A 5,864-nucleotide genomic window follows, 5' to 3' on the forward strand; every position below is an offset into this window, starting at 1 on the left:
TGATCACATGCATTCCAAAACTGCATCTTATTTTAAGAATAACGCCTACTTCTACAGTACAACTCAATGGGAAGACGGTAAATACAGTTTGCTGGTCAAAACATAAAACAAAATTCTCGTGTGTCTTAAACGTTCGTGAAGGAAAGAAGTGGAAATTTTAAGGGCTCGTTTTTCTTTGATATACGCAATATTAATGAGCACTAACAGACAATGCCAAGGAAACTATAGGGAAAGTTATTAGTAGTAAATGCAATGTAAATGTGAAGAAGGAAAAGTGGACGAAAAGATAGCTTGCCGTGGGCAGGTACCGAACCTGCGACCTTCGAAAAACGCGTCCGATGCTCTACTAACTGAGCTACCGCGGCGGCCATCCCCCGGTCCATTTTATGGGGTATATATGTGTATTTAAACGTGGGAGCATCAGTCAGCGCCGCCAGTAGCTTTTTTAAACGTTCACATTTACATTACATTTACTACTAATAACATCCCCTATACTTTCCTTGGCAGTATTGTCTGTTAGTGCTCATTATATTGCGTATAACAAAGAAAAACGAGCCCTTAAAATTTCCGCTTCTTTCCTTCTTTCATAGCGAGGGTCTCATTCTGGCAGACTTGATGCTTTCAGGTAGTGTCTGAGGGATTATCGGTCAGCTGCCAGCTCGTAATAAGTTCACGTGCTACGGGACGCCAACAGTCGGAAAAATAGTGTTCCACACTCGCCGTCGTGGCTACTGGCGGCGCTGACTGACGCTCCCACGTTTAAATACACACACACACACACACACACATATATATAATATATATATATATATATATATATATATATATATATATATATATATATATATATATATATACCCCATAAAGTGGACGGGGGATGGCCGCCGCGGTAGCTCAGTTGGTAGAGCATCGGACGAGTTTTTGAAGGTCGCAGGTTCGGTCCCTCCCCGCGGCAAGCTGTCTTTTCGCCAACTTTTCTTTTTCACATTTACATTACATTTACTACTAATAACGTCCCCTATACTTTCTTTGGCATTATTGTCTGTTAGTGCTCATTAGTATTGCGTATAACAAAGAAAAACGAGTCCTTCAAATTAACACTTGTTTCGTTCATTCATAGCGAGGGTCTCGTTCTGGCAGACTTGATGCTTTCAGGTAGTATGCGAGGGATTATTGGTCAGCTGCCAGCTCGTAATAAGTTCACGTGCTACGTGACGCCAACAAGGCAGAAAAAGAGTGTTCCACACTCGCCGTCTTGGCTACTGGTGGCGCTGACTGACGCTCCCACGTTTAAATCTACATATATACCCTATAAAGTGGACGGGGGATGGCCGCCGCGGTAGCTCAGTTGGTAGAGCATCGGACGCGTTATTCGAAGGTCGCAGGTTCGGTCCCTGCCCGCGGCAAGCTATCTTTTCGCCAACTTTTCTTGCTTCACATTTACCTTACATTTACTACTAATAACGTCCCCTATATTTTCTTGGCATTATTGTCTGTTAGTGCTCGTGAATTAAACGTACGCGGTAATTAGAAGTCTTGAGGATAAAGTGGCGAGGCGTGCCCTCGGACGTGAAGCTGTATGCATTGAATAAGTGCATGTCGCATACCAGTTAAGAAGCAGCTTACAAGACGCTTGCATTGCTACGAACATCTAGGCGACATTTGCTTGGCTAATTATTGATAATAACTAATCTTAGCTGACAGTGAGCTCTTACCTGAGCACATCCTGACAAAGACAACATACTGTAGTTCGGTATGCTCATTGCAGCTATAAGTTGAATGATCTCATAACCAACCAAACTTACCGCGGATCGATTGCTATCTTTCATCTCACAGTGAAAACACATTTAATGGATCATGACACTTTACTGTACTGTAACAAATGTAACCAAAGTGTGCGCTTTCCGCATCCTTGACTCCGGCTGGTATCCGTTGTGCACCGCGAAACGTATTTTGGTGCTACTTTTGCCCCGTTGATCTGTACGTTTGTAAAATTGTACTGATTCCCGTTATCTCCAAAACACTACTGAGAAATATCGTGCTGCTCATCAACGCACGACTTACGAGTAAACTTAGTCAGCGCACAAAATATACTGCACCAAACCACAATATGTGCAAAAAATATTATTTAGAAAAAACAAATAACAAACGAGCGACTTCGCTGGAGCACCTTCACTGGCACTCTTCCAAATTAAGGTTGCAAATATGTCACTCTTTACAAGCCTTAAATTTACGTTAGTGCTACTCTACGTTACTTTTGTCCACTATAGGTATATTACACAGCGCAGTTTACAATATCAAGACATCATTTTAAAATGTTTTGACTGTATATACATATTCTGAGTAGTTCAGGCTTCCCTTCCATACAAACACGCTATGCTGGAAACTGCCGCTGATGTGGCGTGTATATATATATATATATATATATATATATATATATATATATATATATATATATATATATATATATATATATATATATATATATATATATATATATATATATATTATATATATATATTCTGTGCTCATGACTGGTGATCGGCCGATCCCTCAGCAAGAACTCAGAGGCCGACAAGAACATATACATTTACTAATCGGAAGCCACAGTCAGACTGCTGTCCTGGCGAGCGCGAGCGCGCCCTAGGCTATTCTTCGCCCTCTTCTGTTCTTGCTGGCAGCCGCCACGCCCCCGCATATTTTACAGACGAGATCGTCGGTGGAAGCATAACTGAACCGAAGATGACGCGCGTTCCCCGCCATTTGAATAGGTTCGATGGAAATAACACTTCATACGTTGCTCTTACCTCACGTTGTTTCCAGCGAACGCAGCTGCCTCCATGCCCGCGCGGCTTGTGCTGGGGACTGCGTCATCACAGGCGCGGCTACTGGACATTGGAAGCGGCAAATGTGTCTCCTTTTCGGCAGTACGCGCGCGCTCTGAAAGCAAAGGTATGGGTTCGTCAGTGTGAAACAATAATTAAACACTGACTGGAAAGAAATCGCGAATGTCAATATGTTCTAGTGAAGGCGTGACAGGGAACCCAATGATAATGCCACCAGCCTGAAGACCAATAAATGGGGCCAGAAACCACAAATTGCTGTCTATGAAAATGTCGAGCGCAAGCTACGGGAGCTCGTGGAATATTTCATTCTTAGGATCTTTTACTGTTTCCCGTGATTTCATTCAACTTGCAGTGCACGCTTCGTTCTACATTTGTGTCACGTTTTAATATTGAATCTATTCACTACTAAAGTGTTATGGAGGCCTTTATAATTACTCGAAAGTATCTCTGAAATCACTATGAAAATTGTGGGGGTGCTATCACCCTCTGTAAAGTCGTTGTCGCCAGTCTTACGTAGTTAGATTTGGTGCCGCCGAGATAGAGTTGTCCAATGTGCTTCTGAGGTGGCGCCAGTGGCGCCGCTTGGAGGTAGTGAGGTTACGCGGGGTCGTGAGGAGGGGAGCTTTTTCTCTTTTGGGGTTAAGCGGGGGGAGTTGACGGTCGTCTCTCGTGGAATGTCCGTGGGTTCGATAGCGCTGCTCGCACCCGCATAATTCGCTGGCAAATCGAACGACGAGGACGCCGCATTCATGGTACTTTGTGTCTGTTATGTTGTTTACGTGTTGTATGGGCATTTTATTGAGTTATTTGTCACGTTACCAGTTATTTCTTAGATTCGGCTGGAGAGCTCGCCGTAATGTAAATGCTGTTAAGAAATGTCCATTTGTTCGTTGCACTAAGGTTCGTACGGTGTTTGTTCCGAGAGTGACGATTTTAGATATCCTACCAAAATTGCAACAAATATAAGAAAAATATGTGTAACATATTTTTGCCTAATCGTCATTCTCAGAACATATGAAAATATTGGAGTTGCATACGAAGTCTTTGAATAATTCGGGCGGAAATAGTCACTATTTTCCCATCATTTAGCCTCTCAGTAATTTCAAATGCAAACGAATGGATGCGCATCACATATAGACGTCCGTTTCTACCAATGAAACTATAATGCTGTGAAATTAGCTTCTTCGATGACGTGCAGGGTGAGGCATGCGTTCTGATACTAAAGGGAAAGCTTCCCGCGCATACCACAGCGGACGGCTGCGCCATCGTGCTCGTTCTTCGTTGTCTTCAGTTTTGCGTTGCAGTTGGCATGGGAAATCCTGCAGGCAGAAAACATTTTCGTCTTGGGTGATGCAGCAACATCGATAACAAGGTCACGAAACTATGGTAATAAATAAGACAAAGTGCTGACGCCACGTACAAATTAACTACAGACGAGCGTATATATAACTTGTCGAATATGCAGTAGCAACAGAGCTTCAGTTGCGCCAAAACATCGCAGTCTTGCCCGAAAGGCCTTCCTGTAAAGCAGTGAAGAAGTTTTTTTACGTTGTAAACAGATTAAGCCGATTTAGAACATTAACGCTAAACATTTTACATTGAAAACGACATGTGTGATGAGCACAAACGCACATGAGAGCTCACTCACGATTGGATTGCAGGTTTCCGTCCTGCTAGTAGAGCGCACTTAAACCACATTATTGGGCATTGTAAGAGCTCGCTCTCCTCCCCCGTAACCTTTGTGAAGTTTTAAGTAGCCGGGAGCTGTGCCGGGCTTACATGCGCTGCTAGAACCGCGGACTTCAGGAGGCTATCTATTGTTGGCCTGAGGTGCTAGACGAGGCCTTCCACGAGGTGGATAACCTCCCTCGCTCTCTACTCTCAGGCCCTTTCTATTTTAAATGGAGCTGTTTCTTTTCTCCTTGATACGGATACCTTTTGCATTTCGCTACATCGTGGCTGCCCCACACACATCACGCCAAGTACATTACTTAGATAGCATCGCAAAGCAAGGCATTCTACTTCAGGAATCGCTGTGTCAAGCACGCTCTTGGGATCACAAATGTTCACATTACTTCAAAGATCGTGGTGGCTGCGAGTTTGCTCCCTCTAGTATGCATTCAGAACCTCACAATGAGAGAATACACTTTCCTATGGCACTATCCTGTACGATGAAGTTATATGATGCTTAGTGGCACAAGGCCCAGATGTGGCCGAAGAGCGCCATGCTTGGACACATAAAAATAAACGGTCTGATGGTTCGATGTGGCATCGCTGTAGATAGGCCTAGAAGTTGATAGCTGTATATTACTTAAATATATACTAAATAAAAATATCGTAACTCTGGTAGACGAATGCAATGAATATAACCGTGCAATAAGCTTAAAATAGCGCAACACGGAATTAAAGGGATATAGAGCGTGGGGCGCATCAGCGCTCTCAGGTGCTTCGTGTACAAGGACGGCACTGTACTGTAGTGTGCCATTAGTCGGTCTCATCATTTCGATCTAAATGCTTATTTAAGCAACTTCTACGATTACAGGCATTCTGCGATAGGTACAGAAAGGTTATATCTGAGTAGGTTTGTTTTTTTTCATTCCTGCATATTTCACACTAGGTTACACATAATGAAACTTTAGTACGCTCGGACAAGCAGGCGATCAAACGTCATTTTGGTGCAATAGGTACCTAGGTGCCTCAAGCGTGATTCGTGGCATCATGCGTTTTGTCAATCCTTCGTGAGCACCTTAATTGAATTGGACTTTCTTCAAAATGACCCTTACTTCGTCTTGGTTACCATAGAGACCTCCATGTTCCCGCAGCTTGCACTCAGCATTGCTTCGTCGACGTTCCTGGACTTCGCAGGCTGGAAGTTGGTGCTCCCACTCTCGGAACTTTCTATATATGCGTGAAAGCGAAAGCATTTGGTAATCAGTGATAATAGTTCGCGAGGCACGAGTACAATATGACCTCAGAAAGGAGCACCTGTTTTAGTTCGTGACGTTGTAGCATTTCTTT

At 43.4% G+C, this 5,864-nt stretch overlaps 1 long non-coding RNA gene across 1 annotated transcript in view; it reads right to left on the reverse strand.

The window, feature by feature from the left end:
* Window positions 1–4,166, reverse strand: part of LOC119404192 (uncharacterized) — a 15,707-nt gene extending 11,541 nt beyond the window's left edge. The window contains exons 1-2 of the long non-coding RNA XR_005186208.2: window positions 4,092–4,166; window positions 2,808–2,940 (exon numbers count right to left, since the gene is read on the reverse strand). This is a non-coding gene — a long non-coding RNA (uncharacterized LOC119404192). The remainder of the gene's footprint in view (window positions 1–2,807; window positions 2,941–4,091) is intronic.
* Window positions 4,167–5,864: the final 1,698 nt, after the last annotated feature.

The sequence above is a fragment of the Rhipicephalus sanguineus genome, chromosome 9, assembly GCF_013339695.2.
Source record: "Rhipicephalus sanguineus isolate Rsan-2018 chromosome 9, BIME_Rsan_1.4, whole genome shotgun sequence".
NCBI classification, from domain to species: Eukaryota; Metazoa; Arthropoda; class Arachnida; order Ixodida; family Ixodidae; genus Rhipicephalus; species Rhipicephalus sanguineus.